This window comes from Balaenoptera borealis (genome assembly GCF_965194805.1).
Source record: "Balaenoptera borealis genome assembly, chromosome: 2".
Taxonomy (NCBI): domain Eukaryota; kingdom Metazoa; phylum Chordata; class Mammalia; order Artiodactyla; family Balaenopteridae; genus Balaenoptera; species Balaenoptera borealis.
The window spans coordinates 60,674,690-60,698,852 of NC_138867.1; the positions used below are offsets into that span (position 1 = coordinate 60,674,690).

At 42.2% G+C, this 24,163-nt stretch overlaps 1 pseudogene across 1 annotated transcript; it reads right to left on the reverse strand.

The window, feature by feature from the left end:
- Positions 1 to 5,716: 5,716 nt before the first annotated feature.
- Positions 5,717 to 18,705, reverse strand: LOC309622458 (large ribosomal subunit protein uL22 pseudogene; annotated as a pseudogene). The gene has a single exon. The product of its transcript is annotated as a large ribosomal subunit protein uL22 pseudogene (transcript).
- Positions 18,706 to 24,163: the final 5,458 nt, after the last annotated feature.

Consider the following 24,163-nt stretch of genomic DNA (forward strand, 5'->3'; position numbering starts at 1 on the left):
ATGACATCACTTGCCCCAACAGTAATTCTCAAGTGCAGACTCACTTCCAGGAGTCAGCGTCTGCCTCGGCTAACTGCCCCTCTGAGCTTGCCTGGCTGGAATAGCATCAGACATTTCAGTCCTGAGGTTTCCAAGGGTACTCACATGTTAAAAGTGAAGTGTAAAAATTCAGTCATTTTGTGTTAGTTGACATTTTTTAAATGGCACGGCTTTTTTTTTGTAACTTAAAACTAAATTTGTTTTACATTAGGCTTACTCATGAAGAGTGGAAAGTTTATTTTATTCCTTAGATGTTCCCATCTTTGAGCAAAGGCCAAACAATGAAAATTCTAACTGAGGTAGAAGAGGAACATGAGTCTTTCACCAAATCATGGGTGACTGAGAACCTTCCTGGCTCCACGTGCTATCAATATCCTATGTCTCAAACAAAACTTAGGAACCTTAGCTTAACTGTCTGTATGGTTAACTTTATTTCTCTAGAGCATAGCACCAATGCACATATTGCATAGAACTTCCCAGTGGAGGGAGGATGATTTCTACTCACTATTCTTCCTTTACCGGAAAAGTGACTTCAAATCTGGGCTCACAGGAGATGTTGGAAAGGCATAGTGACTTGGGGAAAAGTTATTAGAATGATTAAATTTTGAAAATTATAAATGAGCTCTGAGGAAAGATGAAAGGAATTGCAATCACTCAGCCTCCATGACAAGCTCAGAGGATATTGAATCTCCACCTGGTATTATTTCCCAGCCTTCCTGTCCAACTCCTGCTGGAATTGCTCATGACATTAATTACACTGTATGGTGGACGCTGGTATTTGCCCACTCGACATCCATTCCAGTTTCTTCCTCATAAATAGAATCGCCGTTTTGTTAAGGCATGGCAATGTGCCCAGCAAAATTACTCTTCACATTCCCTTGCAGCAAAGGGTACCCATGTGACCCTCATCTGACTAACGAGACATGAGCTGGGAGTTTCTGGGAAAGCTCTTTTCCCTATCCTCCCACACCCCCTCCTCCACACCTGCTTTTCTGACACATAGGCAGGAAGTCTGGAGGCACAGCAGCTACCTGGAGATACAGGTAACAAGCAGAAGGAAGACATACCAGGTAGCCGACTGCCTTCCTGAGATTCTGCTAAGATGTTTCTCAGGCATCTCAATCTCAACGTGCCCAAAGGGGAACTCGGGATCTTTCCATTTTGACCTTTAGGATTTCCTGTTTTGGTAAATGGCATCACCACTCCTGCTGTTACGATTGTCAAAAACCTGGACGTTATCCTTGACTCACTCCCCTCAAGCCCAAGTCCCCATAATTCTACCAACCAAACATTTTCTTTTTTTTTTTTTGCGGGATCCTGGTTTCCCAACCAAAGATTGAACCTGGGCCCCCTGGCAGTGAAACCGCCAAGTCCTAACCACTGGACGGCCAGGGAATTCTCCCAACCAGACATTTTCTAACGGGGTCCTTGCTTTCAACTGTTTTTCTCATTGTGACAAAGTACACATAAAATTTACCATTTTAACCATTTTAAAGTGTAAGTTCAGTGACATTTAGCACATTCACAGAGTTGTGCAAGCATCATCATTATCTAGTTCTAGAAAGTTTTCATCACCCCCATCCCCAAAGAAACCCCAGGCTCATTAGGCAACAATTCTTATTCTCCCCTACCCTTGGCTCCTGGCAACCACTTATCTTTGGTCTCTATGAATTTGTCTATTCTGGATATTTCATATAAATGAAATCACACAATATATGGCTTTTTGTATCTGGCTTCTTTCACTCAGCTTAATGTTTTCAAGGTCCATCCATGTTGCAGCGTGTATCAGTACTGTATTCCTTTTCATGGCCAAATAAATTCAAGTGTGTACATATACCACATTCTGTTTGACCATTCATCAGTTGAGGGACATTTGGATTGTTTCTACCTTTGGCTACTGTGAATAGTGCTGCTATGAACACTTATGTACAAGTGTTATAATACCTGTTTTCAATTTTGGGCAGTATATATTCCTAGGAGTGGAATTGCTGGCTCATGTGGTAATCTATGTTTAACTTACTGAGGAACTGCCAAAATTTTTTAATAGTGGCTGTACAATTTTACATTCCCACCAGAAATTGGAGGGTTCCAATTTCTCCACATCCTCATCACACGTTATTTTCTGTTTTAATTATAGCCATCCTAATGATTGTGAAGTGGTATCTCACTTTAGTTTCGACTTATATTTCCCTAGTGACTAATGACATTGAGCATCTTTTCAAGTGCTTGTTAGCCATTTGTATACCTTCTTGGGGAAATGTCTATTCAAGCCATTTGCCCAGTTTTTCATTGGCTTGTTTGGTTTCTTGTTGATGAGCTGTAAGAGTCCTTTATATATTCTGGATACTGGGCCCTTATCCGATATATGACTTTTGAATATTTTCTCCATTCTGTGGGTTGTCTCTTCACTCTCTTGGTAGCGTCCTTTGATGGACAAAAGTTGTTTATTTTCTTTTTTTTAAAATTTATTTATTTATTTATTTTTGGCTGCGTTGGGTCTTCGTTTCTGTGCGAGGGCTTTCTCTAGTTGTGGCAAGCGGGGGCCACTCTTCATTGCAGTGCGCGGGCTTCTCACTATCGTGGCCTCTCTTGTTGCGGAGCACAGGCTCCAGATGCACAGGCTCAGTAGTTGTGGCTCACGGGCCTAGTTGCTCCGCGGCATGTGGGATCTTCGCAGACCAGGGCTCGAACCCGTGTCCCCTGCATTAGCAGGCAGATTCTCAACCACTGCGCCACCAGGGAAGCCCCAAAAGTTGTTAATTTTGATGAAGACCAATTGATCTATGTTTTTCTTTTGTTCCTTGTGCTTTTCGTGTCTTTCATCCACTCTTGAGTCCTTTAACCCATGCCCAGAGAAGAATAATATTTTAAACACTTAAATCTGATTTTCACTCCCCTGCTTAAACCTTCAATAATTTCCCATTGCACTTAGGATAAAGTCCAAAATCCTCTCCATGGGCTACAAGGTTCTGCATCATTGGGTCCCTGTCTTTCTCTTTAATCTCATTTTTCCACATTTTCCCTCACTTTCTTTGCCTTCTGTTTCTCAAGTATGCCAGGCCCTCTTTAGTCCCAGGACTTTCTTACATGCTAATGTTCCTGCCTGGAGCGCGTATCCTCGTCCCTCCTGTATAGCTAATTTTGCTAATTCCAATTCATCCTTCAGGTTCAATGTCACCTCCTCAGGAAAGCCTTCCTTAACCCCTTGGCCCCAAACTTGTTCCAGCTTGTGAGAGGTGGAGTTTTGCAAGCTGGTTGTTGAACAGCCATGATTAGAAATGGAATTATGTAAACACAAATAAATAAATTATATTAAAAACAAATGTAATAAACACTTGGAACTCATTACATCCTAATTTCTTTTTACATTTACTATTATCTATGCTCTTGAGGAAATTCTCTACATGGAAATAGAATGTAATGGTCTGCTATTGTTCATCTTCTCCCAACTTTTCCTTGATGACAGGGATAGCTTGACTGTCATGGTGGGAGTATTTGAGCAAAGGCTACAGATCAGGTATTTTTTTTGGAGTGCCGGTGTTAACATTTACCAGCACACTGTCACCAGTCAAATCTGAGTTCTGTGATCCAATTTCACGTTATGTAGAGGCTTAAGGTAAATTATACATTGTGAACTCTGAGCAGGGGAACTGTTATATACTCCGTGCTAGTACTCCGAAATCCCAGCGGCCATACAGCTCACATTCTACACTCCTGTGAAGGTAATTGATTGGAAGTGATTACCATAATTATGTACTCTGATTTTTAAAAAAGACTCTGGAAATTTTCCGGTTAAACTTTGCAGATTCCACACTTGGTTTTATCTCCACTGTCTTCTGAAATCCCACTAAAATAATAGTAAAGGAGGAAAAAAAGCCATAAATGAGAGCCATAAATCTCTTGATTGCCATTCAAGAGAATGGAAATGGAGATAACTGAGACAAGATAAATCAAAAGAAAACAGTTTGGGGGAGCTGGAGTATGTTAACTGACTTATCAGACCAAAGAAAACAGAAACCAAAGCCTGCAGTGGGGGAAGCCAGCAAGAAAGTAGTTCATTTGCTCAGAACCCTGAAAAGCCTTAGGAATCTGAAAGCAGGGGTGAAGAATAGGGCTGAAACTGGAAGATTGATTGAATACATGGGACCAGTGAGGCTCCTAGATTCCCTTCCTCACCCAGCACAGCCAGATGATGGCCTCTCTGCAACTTGGCAGGAAACTCAAGATTGACTCTTGAAACTGAATCAGAGAGGACCTGGCTTAGGGGACCCAAGTAAGGCTGAGACACCATATTGAAATTGGGTGGAGGTCTGCAGATGAAATGGGAGAGATTCCAGCCTCCTTCTCCTGCTTCACGCTTAGAACACCAACAGCCAGACACATATAATCCATGCAAGAGATTAGAGGTTTCCAATCCAGAGACTCTGACCAGTCCAAGATGGATACTTACAAGTGTATGATAGGGTAGGGCCTTGCTTGATCTCTCAGCCGTGACTCTCAAACTTGGCTGCACGCTGGAATCACTTGGAACATTTAACGTATACAGATACCTAGGTTCCACTTCCAGAGATCTAATGTAATTGGTCAGAAGTACAGCCCAGGATCAGAGCTTTTTTACGTTCCCCCAGGGGACTTTAATGCTCAGCCAAGACAGGAACACCAATGAAACCTATGGGTCAATAGCTTCTTCTAAGTGCTTCATTTCTGATCTTTTCACAAACCAAGTTTTAGGTTTGACTTTCTCTATTCTTTGCCCATTTCCTACTTATTTCATTGATTTCTCATCTTATTTCCTTTCTTCTGCTTATTTTGGGTTTAACTTACCCTTCTTTTTCTAGTTTCTTAGGTGGAAATGTAGAGCACTGATTTTAGACCTTTCTTTTTTCCTCAGAGAAGCATTTAATGCTATAAATTTCCCTTAAAGCACTGCTATAGCTGTGTCCCACAAATGTTGATATATGGGTTTCCATTTTCATTCTGTTCAAAATATTTCCAATTTCTCTTGTGATTTCTTCTTTGACTCCTTATTTAGAAATATGCTGCTTAATTTTCAACTATTTGGGGTTTTTTTCCAGGTACCTTTCTGCTACTGATTTTAAATTTAATTCTATTGAGCAGAGAATATGCTTTGTGGCATTTTGATCCTTTTAAATCCACTGAGACTTGTCTTATGGCCCACAATATGTTCTACTTTGGTGAATGTTTTATGTTCATTTGAAAAGAATGTGTACTCTGTTGCCGAGTGGAATATTCCATAAACGTCAATTAGGTCAAATCAGTTGAGAGTATTATAAAATTGTTTATATGCTGACTCATCTTCTGTCAACTTCAACTATTCATTATTGAGAAAGTATTAAAATCTTCAACAATAATTTTAACTTTGTCTACTTTTCCTTGAAGTTCCAAAAGTTTTTGTTTCATGTATTTTGAAGCTGTTATTGTGTGCCTACATGCTTGGAATTGTTATGTCTTCTTGACAAACTGTTCCCTTTATCGTTATGAAATATATCTTTTTGTCCCTAATAGTCTTTGTTCAAAGGATATTATTTTATCTGAATATACTCCAATACAGCCCACCCCCCAGCTTTCTTATGGTTAGTAATTGCATGGCCTACCTTTTCCCATGATTTTACTTTTTAAATATAAATAATTAATTAATTAATTTTGGCTGTGTTGGGTCTTTGTTGCTGCGTGTGGGCTTTCTCTAGTTGCGGTGAGCAGGGGTTACTCTTTGTTGCGGTGCACGGGCTTCTCATTGCGGTGACTTCTCTTGTTGCGGAGCATGGGCTCTAGGCATGCGGGCGTCAGTAGTTGTGGCACGCGGGCTCAGTAGTTGTGGCTCATGGACTCCAGAGCGCAGGCTCAGTAGTTGTGGCGCACGGGCTTGGTTGCTCTGCGGCATGTGGGATCTTCCTGGACCAGGGCTCAAACCTGTGTCCCCTGCACTGGCAGGCGGATTCTTAACCACTGCGCCATCAGGGAAGCCCTCCCATGATTTTACTTTTAACCTATTTGTTTTTATACTGTGAGTAGGTTTCTTATAGACAGTATATAGATGGGTTGTTTTATAAGATTTAAAGATTCTTTTGATGGCATGACACAACACAGTGACACTCATATAGCTGAAAGGCAGAATTCTGTTACTTACAGGTCCAAAGGAGAGCAGGCTGCCAGTCAGTGCCACACAGGGATCTGCACCAGGGGTAACAGCAAGCTGGAGCTGTAGAAGACATTTTACGTATGGTAAGTTGCATGGGGTTAGCTAGGGTTTTCAGGTTCCCAGTGGATTGGCTGTTTGAAATAATTTCAAGGGCTCTGGGGGACAGGGGCTGCCCCAAGTTGTCTGGTGTCTGGCTGCTGGTCAATTAGGGCTGGTGTATGGTGGCCAGGAGTGTGAAAGCCCCTAAAAAGGAAGTGATTGGGGTGTGGATTTTATCAGTTGCTCAAGAAGGGGAACTGACTGGCCTCTAGCCAGGGCCTCAAGATTGGGTCAAGACAGCATTAAAAAAAAAAAGCTATATGACATGGATTTTTCTTCCTCTCCCCACAATCAAGTGTGATAATGTCAACATTTAATTGGAGTGTTTAGCTAATTTTCATGTAACTTGATTATTATTATGATTCGGTTTAAATCTATTATCTTGTCATTTGTTTTCTTTTTTTTTCTTAAAGATTTTTTGATGTGGACCATTTTTAAAGTCTTTATTGAATTTGTTACAATATTACTTATATTTTTATGTTTTGGTTTTTTGGCCACCAGGCATGTGGGATCTTAGCTCCTGACCAGGGATTGAACCTGCACCCCCTGCATTGCAAGGCAAAGTCTTAACCACTGGACCTCCAGGGAAGTCCCTTGTCATTTGTTTTCTACATTGTTATTTGTTCTCTTTTCCTTCTTTTCCTGCCTCCTTTTAAATTAATTTAGTATGTTCTATGATTCCATTTAATCTCCACCATTGTTTTAATAGATATACCTCTTTGTTGTTTTTAATTTTTAAATATTTGCTCTAGGGTTTACAGTTTATGTCTTTAACCTATCACAGCCTCCATTCAAATAAAAGTATATTTTAAGAAACTTAAAACAGAATACTTCCATTCTCCAGAAAACCATCCATTCTTTATGCTACTGTCATAGATTCTACTTAGTGGTTTTAAACCCCACGATATGTTTCAATTTTTAGAAATTTAAATAATTATCCTTTAAAGAAAAATTTTAAATAAAGAAACCATGTCTTCTATAATTATCTACGTATTTACAGTTTCCAGCATTCTTCATTCTTTTGTGTAAATCCAAATTTTCATTTGGTGTCAATTTACTTCTACTTGAAGATCTTCCTTTAACATTCTTTTGTATTGCAGGTCTGCTGGCAATGAATTCTCTCAGCTTTTGGTTGTTTGAAAAGCCTTTATTTTAAAAAGGCATTTCTGATAGATGTAAAATTCTAGGTTGAACTTTTCTTTCTTTCAGTGTGGCTTGTACAGTTTCTAATGAGAAGTCTGCTTTAAATTTTATCTTTGTTCTGTGTGTACAGTTTGCTTTTTTCCTCTGGCTGCTTTGAAGATTATCTCTTTTTTATTGATTTTTGGCAATTTGATCATGATTTTCTTTGTTTCTTTTACTTAGATTTCATTGAGATTCTTGGATCAGTGTGTTTATAGTTTTAATCAAATCAGAAACTTTTTTGACTATTCTTTCCTCAAATATTTCTCTTGTAACCCCTTCCCCCATTGCATGTATGTTAGCTTGATATTGTCCCATGGTTCATTGAGGCTCTGTTCAATGTTTTCTTTTTTTTTTTTTTTCCACTCTATGTTTCAATTTGGGTAGTTTCTATTGAGTTTCTATTGCTACATCCTCAAGTTCACTGATCTTTTCTTCTGCAGTATCTAATCAGTTAATTCCAACCAGTATACTTTTTATTTCAGATATTTTTCATCTCTAAAAAACTCCCATTGATCTTTATATATCTTTCATTTCTCTTCCCATCAGGTCCAGATTTTCTATTATATCCTTGAGCGTATGGAATGTATTTATAACAGCTGTTTTAATGTACTTGCTGCTCATTCTATCACCTCCATCATTTCTTAGTCCGTTTTTAATGACTGATTTTTCTTCTAGTTAAGGTCTCCATTTTCCTGCTTCTTCATATGGCTAGTCATTTTTGACAGGATGCCAAACATTGTGAATTTTATGTCACCAAGTGCTGGTGTTATTTTCTTTCAAAGCATGTTGAACTTTTTCTGGTAGGCAGTTTAAGTTACTTGTGGATTAGTTTGATCCTTTTGAAATTTGTTTTTTCGCTCTTTTAAGGGAGTTCTGGAGTAACCATTATCCTAAAGCCAGTTTAGCCCCACTTTTAAGTCGAGGTCCTTTTGGGATCTCTACTGAATGCTCCAGGTAGGTATTCAATGAGACCTCTCCACTCTGGTGGGTACTTGAAAGGATTTCAGCCCTGTGAGAGCTGAGATTTATCTCATAGCTCTATTTCAATTATTCTTTCCCATTGTTGTCCAGTGGAATTTCACCATATGCATAAGCAGATGGGTGCTCAGCCTATCAAGAGAGACCCTATGCAGATTTCTGGATGTCTGTGTAATTCCTGCCTTTTAAGTACTCTGCCCTGAAAATTTTAGCCACCTTGACCTCTCCAGACTCCAGTCTCTGTTTAGGTTTCTCCTTCCTGTCCCACAGTCTGGGCATTGTCTCCAGGCAGAAAACCAGGATGGTAGTGAGGCTTACCCGACTTGTTCCCCTTTCCACAGGGATCACAGTTCTGTGCTGCCTGTTTTCCAATGTCTGGGAGCAGTTTTTTCCTATTTTTTTTCCCAGTTTTCTAATTGTTTTGGTGGGAAGGTACTTCTGGATCCTCTTTCTTTATTATCAAAAGATAGGAACAAGTAAGTGCCTCACTCTTAAGTTTGAGTTTCCAGCAATGGATTACCAGATTGAGGGAACCTCCACTATGAAACAGAGACTAAAACAAAGGGAGAAAAAGGAACCAAAGAAAGCACACAATGCAGGGAACGGAAGAAAACGTTAAAAAAATTTATAATTAAAACCCTCAAAGGGATCTGAGAAGATACTCCATTGCTGAAACCACAAAATGTCATAAAAATTTTTTTTTAATTCAGAGAATAAGGTTGTTTTTTTTTTTATTTTTAAAAGGAGTTGATTTCTTTTCTTTTCTTTCTTTATATATTTTTGGCTGCATTGGGTCTTCATTGCTGTGCACAGGCTTTCTCTAGTTGCAGTGAGCGGGGGCTGCTTTTCGCTGCATTGCATGGGCTCTAGGCGCGCGGGCTTCAGTAATTGTGGCACATGGGCTTAGTAGTTGTGGCACGCAGGCTCCAGAGCGCAGGCTCAGTAGTTGTGGCGCACGGGCTTAGTCGCTCTGCTGCACGTGGGATCTTCCCAGACCAGGGCTCGAACCCGTGTCCCCTGCATTGGCAGGTGGGTTCTTAACCACTGTGCCACCAGGGAAGCCCAAGAATAAGGTTTTTAGAATTAAAAACATGCTAGCAGAAATAAGAATGTCACTAGAAGGTGACAAGTATTGTATCAAAAATACAATAGAGGAAATGTTTCAAACAGCTGAACAAAAAGACAAGGAGGTAGAAAATATGAGACAAAACTGTTACAAGATTGATCAAGAGAGCCCAAGTTTTCAATCAAGAGGACCTCCAGAAAAAGAATCAAAAAAAAAAAGGACAGGAAATTATGAAAAAGGAAAAGATAATTTCCCAAACTGAGGCGTATGGACCTCTAGATTTAAAAGGACCACTAACTGCCCAGCTCAATGAATTAAAAAAGGATCCACACCAACGTAATTTGTGACAAAATTTCAGGACACCTGAGTGAAAGAGCAGCCCTCAAAAGCATACAAAAGATCAGGAATTAGAATGGCACAGAGACACAGGAAGTTAGAGGACAATGGGCAAATGCCTACAACTTCTGAGAGGACAGGATTGTCACCTGGAATTTCATACCCTGACAAACTACCAGCCACATGTGAGAGTATAATGAAGACTTTTTCAATCAGGCAAGGCAACAAAAATTTTATCTTCTATTCATTCTTTCTCATGAAGCAACAGAAGGATGGCTCCATCAACTCAGAGTGAAAAGATACAGGGTCTAGAAAATGGGAAACTCAAACAGGAGACTGTAGGAAGCCCCCAAACAATGCTGAACGGAAGCTGCAGGGTTACAGTTGTACAGCAGCCGAGAGATCAGTCAGTGCAGGTCACAGAGTAGGACAACTCCAAGGGATTGTTTAAAAAAAGGGGGGGGGGAACCCGTTATTGATATGACTGTCCTGCAAAGAGCATGATTTAGTGTGTTATTTAGAATTATGAAGGCAAATATGAAAAAATACAATGAGAAGATTTGAAAACTGTTCTTCTGGGTACTGGGAATTGGAGATCAGGAGGACCTTGGGGAGGTGACTATTATTTTTGTTTTAATCCTGTATTTCTATTTGATTTTTAAAATTGTATTCATGTAATTACTTCAATACAGCCAAAAAAAAATGTAAAAGGTAAGAGGCCTAGAAACTGAAGTTCACAAATACCAAAACTACTCCTGGCTCAAATTCTTCCCTGATACGCTAAGGGATGTGAGTGTGATTGCTGTGTGAAGTCAGAGCGTGGGGCTCGGACTCCGAGGGGTCACCTCAGGTCCAGAGCAAAGTCTTCCAGCCCTGCAGGTCTGGACCTAATATAAAGGGATACTAGACCCCCTGAAAACTGGCGTACCATGTGAATTTATGAGAGACTGTGGCAGAAGCCCAGTTTAGTAGTTTATAGTGAGAAATACAACTGTCCACGATGCTTGGCAATCCGTGTAGCAAGTGTGCACATCCTCTTTCTTTAATAGAGGAACATACTCCAGAAGTCCAATTACATTCAGAACGTTGCTTGATAAAGAGGGACTCAAAGTGAAGGGCGTTACACAGTCCTCAGAAATATTTCAGCAAGATCACGATAGCCTGGCAAGTCACGCTGCTCCTTTAATAGCTACCGAAGATCAGCGAACTTTTTCTGTAAAGGGCTAGATATTCAATGTTTTCAGCTTTGCAGACCATCTCTGCTGCAAACAGTTAACGCGACGGTTACAGAGGAGCCACAGATGGCATGTAAACAACAGCGTGGCCGTGGCCCAACTTTACCTGGATCCATGCAGACGAGAGCTTGGTTAGCCCTGCCTGTCAGACCTCTGTCCCCTGACAGTCTGAGAGACTTACGAATTCTTTTTCTTTTTTTTACTTTTATTTGCATTTATTTTTTGCAACATTTATTCCCGGGCCATAAGGTTTTGTTTCTTCAGTTTCTTCTGGGATATCTTTTTCTTCTGGGCAACCTCCTCTTCTGGTTTAGTAACAATCTGCTCTTTTTCGGTAAGGATCATCTCAATGTGGCAGGGAGAGTTCATGTATGGGTTGATCTGACCACGAGCTCTGTAAGTCCTGCGCCACATCTTGGGGGCTTTATTCACCTGGATGTGCTCAATGACCAGAGAATCTACATCTAAGCCCTTAAGTTCAGCATTACTCTCTGCATTTTTGAGCATGTGCAGTAACAATTCAGCACTCTTTTTGGGCCACTGACTCAAGGTCCAGGCCCAATGTTTGGCCTGGGCACACCTATCAACCCCACCATTGTAACGACAGAATGGCACACATTGCTTCTTTAAAGTGACATCCTTCGGATACTTGGTGGCGTTTCAGATATGCATACCCTTAATGGCCTGGGCAGTTTCACAAGTGTTCTTAAAGTGAACATGAAGATTTGAACCTCTTGACTTGCATGATTTTGTGGGGTTTTCTGGGTCAAGTGAATGGCGAACCATTTTTAGAGGTAACCTCAAGCCGCTTACCGGAAAAAGGAGACTTACAAATTCTTATTCTCTGATTCTCCTTTCTTTAACTTTCTTCATTTCAATAATCTCATAATGTCTTTAACCTCTGAGACTAGAGAAAAATTGATCTAGTTTTAGTTCTAAGTGATAGCATCTGGGTTAGGTAAAGGAAACTTCTTAAGGTCAATAGTGGGTCAGCCTCCATATCAGTTTGCATCAAAGTTATTTGGGGGATGTTTTTCACAGAGGCAATGGGGCATACCAGTGAGAATGTAAGTTCTCCTGTCTTTCAGAGAGCAGAAATTCCTTCCTTCCTCTCTTGCCTCCACCTCCCCTCCCTTGTTTTAAGCCTCTATAGTTTTGGTCGCCATTGCTAGACTTTTCTTTACCTACATGGTAGACAGATCTTTTTGAGATACATCATCATAAGCACCGTGTAATATGCAGCTTTCCTCTGAAATGTGTTTGCAGTATTTGTGCTCATTGGGAGAAAAGGCTGCCAGTATCAAGTGTGAACCAGTGTCGAGCTGAGTTGTACAACTGGTGAGCTGCGTCCACAGTCATTTAGGCCCCTTCTGGAGGGAAAGCACACAGCACACACTGAAGGGTGTCTGGGCCAACCCTTGTTAAGATGCTTCCTAGACCCTGCTTCAACCTCATGAGAGGGCATGATGCTATCCCTAAATGATAAAGGAAAATATTTTCCTTATCCCCTCGGAGTTACAGAGCCCATAACCCAATGCCAGGCACATTTTCAGAGGAATGGCAGAGGGCCAGATAATTCCAGAACGGTAATTGCTCACTTGTCCTAACCCCCAGTATTAATTCCACAAACCAGCTTGCTTGGGATTTTATCCTGCGATTACCCAGGATATGTTTTTGAACCACTCACTCTGTTTTAGAAATTCATGTCTTATTGATCCAGAGCATTGGCTTCTCACGGATCTCCGGGCCCAATGAGAGTTATAAATTTGAAGGAGATTTTGGTCATTCATGTACTCATTAACAGGCCAGCTGCTCTGGAAAAATAAAATTTCATCATTTAGGAAATATTTTACACCCTCTGTGTGCCAGGCACTGTTCTAAGTGGTAGGAACTTCGCTGTTAACAAAACAAAAATCTGTGCCTCGCTCTAGTAAAACTTAAGTTCTATGTGGTGCAGAGTGAGGGAACACACAAAATAAACGAGTCAGGTGGTGATGAGAGCTATTAACAAAAATAAAGTAGGACAAAAGGATAGACATTTAGGGACTTCCCTCGTGGTCCAGTGGTTAAGAATCCACCTTCCAATACAGGGGACTCAGGTTTGATCCCTGGTCAGGGGGTCTTGGAACTTTTCTATTCCAAGTCCAAAGGATTAATGGATGCCAAATAGACAAATACAGAATCTGAGAACTAAGATCCCACGTGCCCATGTGCTACAACTAGAGAGAAGCCTGCAATGAAGAGCCCGTGAGCCCTAACGAAGACCCGGAGCAGCCAAAAAAAAAAAAAGGAGTGGGGTGGACTTCGCTGGTGGTACAGTGGTTAAGAATCCACCTGCCAATGCAGGGGACACGGGTTTGAGCCCTGGTCTGGGAAGATCCCACATGCTGCAGAGCAACTAAGCCCGTGCACCACAACTGCTGAGCCTGTGTGCCACAACTACTGAAGCCCATGTGCCTAGAGCCCGTGCTCCACAAAGAGAAGCCACTGCAATGAGAAGCCCATGCACTGCAACAAAGAGTAGACCCCCACTCGCCGCAACTAGAGAAAGCCTGTGTGCAGCAATGAAGATCCAATACAGCCAAAAATAAATAAATTAATTAATTAAAAAGACAAAAAACAAAAAAAGGATAGACAGCTGGGAGGGGTCGGCATGCTAGTTAGATGCGTGCTCAGGGAAGCCTTGCTTGGATGTCGTGACGTCTGCGCAGAGACTTCAATGTAGTGAGAGAGGAGCCATGTGGACACAGCGGAAGAGGGCTCCCGGCAGAGGAAACAGCGACTGTAAAAGGCCCCAAGGGCTGACCAGTCTCAGTTGTACCCACGGGATTTCAATTCATGTAGGTGACCGAGTGATGACGTGGAAATGCTAATGCCATTGAAAGAAAAATTTATTGTTTACAGTTCCTGGGGGGATGGTGCATGCCACGCCACACAGGGCCACACCGGGAAGAACCGGGTTCGGTCACAAGGCAGAAGTGGAGTGAGGGGAAAGCCTCCCTGCCAGAGCCTTGAATGGGGTTTCCACAGCAAAGGCAGAGGAAACAGCAGAGGCGTGGCTAGTTTGAGTAAGGTAGGCGGGCTCTGGCTATAGAGGTGGTCACTGGCCCTGGGGTGATTTAGGGCAGGGGAAACATTGGCTCGGTGTGTGAGAGTTAGACAAGGAGGTGGTTCAGAGCATGGGCTCCAGATCACAGCGAAGGGTAAACAACTTTGAGCTTTAGTTTGGTGCTGTGATTAACGAATGCCAAATAGACAAATACAGAATCTGAGAAAACACAGAGCATTATCATGTAGGGCCTTGCAGATCATGTTAAAATTCTTACAGTGGGAAAGACGGATGCATCTGGGAGAGTCAGGAATCCTCCCAATCACCAGTGACCTGTGTGAGGGTGACAAAGGTGAGCGCCAACCGCTTATACTCAGTTTTTAAGATTCTTACTACCTCCTGACTTATTTTAGGCTCTATCCCTACACTCATTTGTACGGCTGCTTACAAGTTTTAGCTGACCATTCTTGGTATTATTTAGCACATTTTGCTTTTTCTTTCTGTTTTTTATTTTTTTGTCTGTTCCAAGTCCTATTTTTGTTTCTGTTCCAAGAAAAGTAACAGCAGAATTTGTACCCATGGACTTTCTAGAACAAGACGGATGATGGCAAAGATGCCAGGGAGAGCCTATGCTTTGTGATTTGTCATTAAGCTTTCATTTCATGGAAGACTGTATCACGAGATTCACACTCACATACAAGGACAATTTAAGGTTCATTTGTGAACTTACAGATGCTTCTTAAAATAATTAAAGATGTCTCTCAAAGCCTGGCTGTCTGACCAGCTTTGTCTTTTGTTCATTTGTTTTCACCACAATTAAAAACCACAGCAATTATTCAAATGCAAAGAACCGTAATGGCAAGAACTGAGGTTTGAGCCTTGGAAAATGAACATTTTGCTTCCCACTTGCTGCATGCTGACTTATTTCATCTGCTGAGAGCAAAAAGGCTAAATAGATAATGTCTTCCTAGAGCTGCCTCAGTTCAGATGACAAAGAAACATCAGTTGTAGGTTCAGTCACAGAAAGCTCAGAATTTGATTCATTTGGCAGGTATTGGTTGGGCATTTACTGTGTGCCTGGTACACACAAGGACGTAGTGTTGAATGAAACAAACATGGTCCCTGGCCTCATGGAACTTAGGTCTAGTCGGGGAGACATTTAAAAAGGAAAAACAGGACTTCCCTTTTGGCGCAGTGGTTAAAAATCTGCCTGCCAATGCAGGGGACACGGGTTCAAGCCCTGGTCCCAGAAGATCCCACATGCCGTGGAACAACAAAGCCCGTGCGCCACAACTACTGAGCCTGTGCTCTAGAGCCTGCAAGCCACAACTACTAAGCCCACGTGCCACAATTACTGAAGCCCACGTGCCTAGAGCCCGTGCACCACAATGAAGAGCAGCCCCTGCTCGCCGCAACTAGAGAAAGCCTGTGCACAGCAACGAAGACCCAATGCAGCCAAAAATAAAAAAAATCAAAAAAAAGGAAAAATACCTAATGAAATTTATAACTATAAATTGTGCTATGTGCCAGAAAGGAAAAGTAAAGAGGGGAATGTAATTTAGACTTGGGGGAGGTATCTAAGGAGGCCTCTTTGAAGAAATGTTACTTGATCAGGCCCTTAAAAGATGAACAGGAATTTCCAGTTATCTATTACTGTGGGATAAACCATTCCAAACTCAGTGACTTAGAATACCATTTTATTATGCTCAGAAGTTCTATAGGTCAGGATTTCAAACAAGTCATGGTGATTGTGGCTTATGTCTGCTCTACAATGTTTAGGGTCTGAGCCAGGAAAATGTGAGTGTCTGGAAGTAACTCAAACAACTGGGGGCTGGAATCATCTCTAGGCCACCTCATGCACATGGCTGGGGCTGTACTGGGCTGAAGAGTGGTTCCCAGAGAGACATGTCAAGTCCTAATCCCCAGTACCTTGGCCTTATTTGGAAAAAGGGTCTTTGAAGGTGTAATCACAGTTAAGGATCTTGAAATGCTATCATCCTGGGTGTAGGGTGGGCCCTAAAGCCAATAACTGTTGTCCTTTAAGAGAAAGGAGAGAATTGAGAAGAGGAGAAACATGGGGGAAAGTGATGTGAAGGTGGAGGCAGAGATTGGGCTGATGTGTCAACAAGCCAGGGAATGGCAAGGATTGTCAGATACCACCAGAAATTAGGGAAGAGGAATGGAACAGAGTCTCTCTTAGAGACTCAGAGCGTAGCAACACCTGCCGACACCTTGATTTCAGATTTCTGGCAGATTTCAGAACTGCAAGGGAGTGGATTTCTGTTGTTTTAAGCCCCCAAGTTGGTGGTAATTCATTATGGCAGCCACAGGAAACTAGTATGGTGCCTAGGCTGGGATGACTCAAAGGATGAAGCAGCTACATGTGGCCTCTTTATGTGGCTTTGGCTTCTCATAGGATGGTGACTAGGTTCTGTGATGGAGCTTCTTGAAAGCAAGTGTCCTAGGACCATGACCTTAAAGAGACCAGGGCAGAAGCTGCAAGGTTTCTTCTTACCTAGCCTCAGAAGTCACATTAAAATCACTTCTGTCATACAGTCACAAGCCCAACCAGATTCAAAGAGAGGGGATATAGACCCCATCTCTCAGTTAGAGGTGTGTCAAAGAATCAGTGACCACGTTCTAAAACCACCTCAAGGAGTAAGTTATGTGTCCCAGAGAGTAGAGTGGTCGAGACCTGTACTGTCCATCCTGGCAGCTGCTAGTCATGTGTGGCTGTTTAAACATAAATTAATCTAAAATTAAGTAAAATTAACAATTTATATTCTCAGACATACCAGCCACATTTCAAGTATTCAATACTTGTGGCTAGTGGCTATCATATCGGACAACACAGATAAGAACATTTCCATCATGCAGGAGGTGCTATTGGACAGCCCTGCCCTAGACTGAGGGAACAGCATGGGTCAAGGCTCTGAGTTGGAAAATAAATTAGCTTATAAGCAAAATAGAAAAAAAGTTGGCTGTCAGGGCTAGGTCTGCTGCTGTGTGCCCACTGCACACGTAGCTCATAATAGGTCCTCACAAGGTATATGTGTTATGAAGGAACACAGGAATAATGCTGCAGTATACCCTGTGCCAGGCCAGAGAAGAGTGGTATGAGATTGGACAAGTAGACAGGGGTCAGATCGCACCGGGGCCTTTCTGACCATTTAAAGGAGTCTATATTTTATTCTAAGTGAAATAGAACTTGCCCAATATATTGCTTTGTATTTTGAATATTTATGAGAGGCCTAAAAAGAAGCAGATTTATTGCGGTTAGTTGGTATATTTGTTAGTAAAAGGTTCTGCTACAAGAGACAGAAATCCAAAAGTCACAAAGGCTTCACCAAATTAGAAATCTATTTTTCTCTTAGTTTACGTAAATGTCGGCTGCTGTCGTTACCGGAGCTGCTCCAGGTATTTGCTCACAACCCCCAACCCTCACCTTTAGCAGGAGTGTCCTTGCTCAAAACCTGCCAACTCCCACCTTGGGCAGGAGTTAACATAAATCTTCAAGCAAAAGGGTCCAGAGATAAGAAGGGAAGCTACAGACAAAAAACCAGGTGGAACCAGCTGGGACTAAGATGGCAACGAATCTGACCTCTAATAGACCCTGAGTCTCATTACACCTTGATTTTACTACATTAGCATATTAAATGACATACCTACCAGCGACCATGACCGGACATTAAGGACCGAAAAAGAATAAAAAGGTGGTGGCACCCCACTCCCTTGGAAAAAGCCTTTCCCGGTAAACTAATTCATATGCTTCCCCATCATTAGCCTCACTCCTCCTCCCTTTACTCTTTAAAATTAAATCCCTCTCACCAGCGGGGTGAGAAGTTGATCTGAACTTAGTTCCCGTTTCTCCATTCTTTGGTCACTGAATAAAGCTTGTGCCGTGTTGATCTCAGCTTCCGTCGTTATTTGGCTGCTCGAACACGAAAGGAAAAAGAACTCTCCCCCGCCAAGGCAGAGAGCCTCAGCTCTCGGGCTAGGGCCTGAGCAGGGTCCATAAGACTTAATTCGGTAACACTATGGTGACTCTACAGTCATCAGGAACCCAGGCTATCGGTTGAGGCTTCCACCTCATTGTCTAAGATGTCTACTTTGATCCAGCTATTATATCTGCTTTCCAGCCAGTAGACAAGAGAAAAGGGAAGATGGAGAGCCGCTGCCCCTCATATCCAGGGAGAGCTCACAGCCAGATCCTTAACTTAATTACCTTTGCAAAACCCTTTTTTCCAAATGAGGTCATATTCACAGTTACGGGGGTGAGGGCTTAGACATCTGCTCGATGTAAGGACACTACACCCCACTGGCCAGTACTTTGTCATATGACCACACCTACCTTGCAAGAGAGGCTGGGAAATATAATCTTTATTCTGGGGAGCATGTGCTCAGCTAAAAGGAGAGTTCTATTACTATGGAAGAAGCAGAGATAAGATGTAAGGGGCAGCAACTATCAATCTCTGGCATCATTGTGAAACAGAAGGGAAGGGGGCAGGGCACAACCTTTAAAAGAATGACCTAGCCATTGAGGATATGACAAAGACTGATTAGAGGGGCTTCCCTGGTGGCGCAGTGGTTGGGAGTCTGCCTGCTAATGCGGGGGACACGGGTTCGAGCCCTGGTCTGGGAGGATCCCACATGCTGCGGAGCAACTGGGCCCGTGAGCCACAACTACTGAGCCTGCGCGTCTGGAGCCTGTGCTCCGCAACAAGAGAGGCCGCGATGGTGAGAGGCCTGCGCACCGCGGTGAAGGGTGGCCCCCGCTTGCCGCAACTAGAGAGGGCCCTTGCGCAGAAACGAGGACCCAACACAGCCATAAGTAAATAAATAAATAATAATTAAAAAAAAAAAAAAAAAAAAAGACTGATTAGAACAAACTAGGTCCAAGATGGTGGAAGATTCGACTTCTAGTAGACCTTAAGCATCTTTATACACTTGTTTAATACATTAGCATGCTAAATGACAGTTTTGAGGCTTATCATAAAAGGCCAAAAAGTGGGCAGTGGCCCAATTCCTGGAAATCCCCACCCTTTATCCAAAATAGTTGGAATAATCCTCCCACTCATTAGCCTATGAAATTACCCAGCCCATAAAAATTAACCACCACATATTTCAGGGGCTCTCACCCTCTGAGATGGCCCATGCTCTGTTGGTGGAATGTTTTCCTCCCAAGGCCGGTCTCACCTTTTGAGATGGACTGCATTCTCTCTACGGAATGTGTATCTCTCTAAATAAATCCACTTCTTACCTATCACTTTATCTCTCACTGAATTCTTTCTGGGATGAGACATAAAGAACCTGAGCTTCATCAAGTCCTGAGACCAGGTGTGTGATGTCAATTAAAAGACTGTGGGTTCGAGTCCCAATCTGGGTTGTGCGATTTCAGTTGTATGCACATATGCATTTCCCACTAGAACACTAGCTCCTGGAGGAGAGGGAGCCAGTTTTATCCTCAATCCCCAGCATCTAGCATATAATAACCCATCCCTGATTGTGTGTTAGTTGCCTACTTGCTCAATTTTAAGGTTGTTTACTAATTCCAACATCTTTTTCAGAAAGATTTATTTCCTAGAAGCCACACCTTCTTTTCCCCTCTACTTGCTGGAAGTGTAAGGGGACTTTTCTCTAGTCTCCACCCTGAGAATCTGATGCGGCTTCAGGAAATAAAAGAGTAGAGGTCCCCTAGAAGTACCCCCATCTCCACCCCCATCCCCACCCCAACCCTTGGAATTTTTAACTCTCAAGCTAGTCCACCCTGAGCCTCCAGCAATTTGTCACTTACATTGAAGCGTTCCCACTGGTACTGGCTCCGGCTGTGGACTTGTGCTCCTGGTAGGTTGTGATTCTCTGTATTTTCTTGTCTCTCCAATTTTCAGGGTGATGGTTGCCTTGTGACCTCAGTTTTCTGAGGGATCTAGGAAGAGTTGTTGATTTTCAGTTTGTTCAGCTTTTTTCTTTTTGAGATGAGGATTTGGGAAGTGGAAGGATTGGTAGGGGGAAAATAAAAGAGAGAGAAAACACAAGTGACAGCAAGGAGAGGCAGGAAGCACAAAGAAGGAAGATGCTTACAAGCCAGGAGCCCCACGTTCCTGTGGCCACCTCACTTCCTCCAACTGGCCAGGGATTCATGCAACTGGCCACCCAATTCCTACTGCTGCTTCAGCCTCCAAAGTAGTATTTTTCAACTCTGACTGTTCATTAGAATCAGCTGGGGAGCTTTTATAACTCCCTGCACCTAGGTCTCCCCTAATTAGAAGCACCTTAGGGGGCTCTAATGTGCAATTGGTTTTGAGAACCAGTGATCTAGTTTCTTGCTACTCAAAGGGTGGTCCACGGACCAGCAGCATTGGCACCACCTGTTAGCTTGTTAGAAAGGCAGCATCTTGGGACCTACCCTAGACCTACCGAATCAGAATTTGCATTTTAACAAGATCCACGTGGGATTTGTATGCATGTTTGAGAAGAAATGACGAGGTGATCCTCCTATACCTCCACTTCCGGTTGTCCTCATGAAGCAGCCAGCTCCCTGGGAAGTGCTATGTGAACTAGGCATCCTGCTGGTCGTATCATAGCAGTGGAGAAGTCCAAAGCAGCCAGTATAGATGGTGTGCCTGCTGTGATTCCCCAAGGCTAATATATTTGAAACGGAGAGAATTAGATCACCCAGCAGCAGGAGGGGCTTGGGCCCTTTAGTCTGAAACACCAATGCTAGGTTCATTAACTTCTGGGTCCACCAGAGTCAAATCGTTCTAATTGAATACGTTATAGTTGAAGAGTTGGGGTTAGCTTGGAGACTGGGGTTGGAAGCAGGCAAAAGAGACTGAGCAGAGAAGCAAATAAAGCAAGAGGCCAAGAGGAATGACCACTGGGACAAGGAAGTGAGGGGAGGAAGACTAGAGGTCATCAGTTTCGGGGGGAGGAGGAGCACGGCAGTGAGGCTGGTGGTCTCAAACGGGAATGCCTGGGAGTGGATGACTAGAAGGGGAAATGCAACAGATGGTCCCAAATCCCGACTCTACCTGAAGGTAGTCCTTCGACCGTTTACTTCGTAAGCTCTTGTTGCCTTCTTCCCTACAGGACCTCAGTACTTTGTGGAATAAAATAATAATAGGCATGTGTCTGGCACTTTACTGCTCACAAGGACTGGAGTATAAAGTACAGGTAGGGTGCAGGGGCTAAGAGCTTAGACTTTGGAGCCATATGGCCTGAATTCCAACCTCAGCTCTGCTACTTACTAGCTGATGATATTGGGCAAGTCAGCTGACCTCCTTGGGGGTGCTTCCTCATCTACAAAATAAGGGTGATAATGGCAACCAACCTTACAAGGGTAAATGAGAATGGATGCAAAGCAAACAGAACATGTACACACATATATGTGGTATATTATTTAATGTGATATATGTGTATATTAAATAATATAAACAAGGAGTTGGGACCTGATTCTTCTGACTTCTTCTGTTTGAGGATTGCCCACCATTTTGTGTCAGCTCTCTAGGTTCCTTCAAGAGTGCTAAATGAGAGAACACTTAAAAAGTTATTTTAACCAAATCACTGTGCAGACCTTGTTTGGATCCTGATTTAAACAAACAGTGGATACAAATATTTGATACAACTGGGAAATTTTGAAAATGGACTTAGTGTTAGATATTAAGGAATTATTCTTAATTTTGTTAGGTATGATAATGGCGTGGAGGTTATGTCAAAAAAAAGATCCTTAGCAGTTAGATTACATTCATATTGAAGTATTAGATCAAGCCATCTAATATTGCCAATATTTGACCATATAGCTTAAATATGGACAAAACAGGCATTTGTCTGGCACCTTACTTTTTACCAGGACCAGTGCATAAAGCACAGGGGCTAAGTGAAATAATATAACGTCTGGGATTTTCTTTTGAAATATTTCTAAGGAAAAAACGGTGGAGAGATAGACAGATGAAACAAGATTGTCAAAATGTTAATAATTGTGAGGCTGGGTGATGGACTGTGGGAATTCATTATGCCAGACTCTCTACTTTTGTGTTTGTTTGCAACTTTCCATAATAAAATTATTTTAAAGTTTTGTTTGATGGTTTCTTTTTTGTTGTTGTTGTTGTTTGTTTGATGGTTTTCGACTGTGTATTAGTATTTTTGACTACAATGGAAAGAAACCCAATTTAATCTTGCTTAAACAAAAGAAGGGATTTAACAGGGCTGGGATTTAACTGACCAGAGGGCAGCATAGAGCTGGTCTCAGGGAAGACCGGATTCACTGCCTTGAATACCTTGAGGACCCTCTTTGTCCTTTTCTATTTCTTCTCTGTTCCTTTTGGCACATTAACTTCGTTGGCTGGTACAAACTTGGCCAGGTGGTGGGGTGGAGAACAGCCCTTGAGGTATATCCTTGGGTTTTGTGATCAGAGAGGAACAAGAGGTTCTTATCCCTGGGCAGGAATTTGAAAAGTCCCAGGACCCCCGATTAGCTTAGTTTAGGTCATGTGCCCACTCCTCAGACCACTCACTGTGGCTGTGAGGGACTATAATTGGCCCACCCTGGGTAACCTGACCACCTTTGTAGCCAGGAGGGCTGTTTTCTGAAGACTTGGGAGGGATGGGTGGAGGGACAAGGGCTGAGCAGACAGAAACAATAGCTACCTTTATAAGGTTTCTGGTTATTTGTACTAGTTTTTAGATTACAATCAGCCTTTGATCACAGATCATGTCTTTTTCCTTTCCAGTGTCTGTCTCTCCCACCCCCAGTTTTTATTTTAAGGTTTATGGAGCTGGTTGCAAGGCTTGTTGAAAAAAAATTAGCAGTTTCCATCTCTTCCCCCGTTTCCCTTCCTCAGAGACTAGTTTCAGTTCTCTGAACTGGTTCTTTGGCTTTACTTGCAGGTTTCTGAATGACATCCTTATACTCCTACACTTGATGTTTCAGTCTTAGGCATTGCCTATTGATCACCACCATGGGAGATGATTTTGATATCTTTCACACACACCCACACTCCCCACCCCATGTGTTCACACTTTTTATCTCCCCAAGTTCCCAATAAATTATATCAGCATCGTGTTGATTAGATTAATATATAAATAGTACATGATTAACATTATATGATTGTGACTATGAAAACAGTACCTCCAGTTAAGCCACAGCTGTACCACTCACTGGTCTCCTTTGAGTTCATAATTTTTTCCACAGACATTTATTCAGTCCTTAATTCTCGATGGTCTAATTTGCTTCTAAATAAATACACTCAGATTTACGAGGTATTCATTATATTCATCATCCTGAAGAAATCTCTAAAGCTTTCTGACCTACTCCAGTCTGAACTGGTTGCCATTTCCATTGGTACCCACCTTTCATCCTAGGATGTCCCTTCACCATCACCCTAGGGATCCCTTTCACCTCTTTCCATATTGGATTCCATATTTCCTGCACAAGTGGTCTTCTCAACAACAGTGAGTGAAACTACCTGTAAAACTGGATTAATAATAACCCTGAATAAAAAAATAATTAGTAGCCATTAAGACAAAATTAAATAATGGGTGAATGATTGCAATGTCCTAGAAAAACATCGTTTAAGTTAGGGATCATGTTCTGCTGTTAGTAATAGAGAAGTGAGGTAACAGTAGCTTAAAGTACATGTCAGTTTTTTTCTCCCATAAAAAAAGACTGGAGGTGGGTAGTTTTGGGTGGTTCAAGTGGCATATTTTTATTCTATCCTTGCCTTATAACTTACACCCTCATGGTTTTAAAATGGCTGCTGAAATTCCAGCTATTACAAACACATTCCAGGGAGTATGAAAAAGTAAGGGAGGTGGGGGGAAGGCAAGCTAGGTAACCCACCTTTCAAGTGTTTTTCAGCTGCCCCATGCAATGACTTCTGCTTTTTCTCATTTGCCACCATTAGTTGAAAGTGACTACATATTTAAGTTCATTTAAAGATCAAAAAAGAGTAACTAAGGTTCAGGCATCCAAAATGGAGTTGGATGGCCATTGTGGATGTGGTTTCAGACACTTTCCT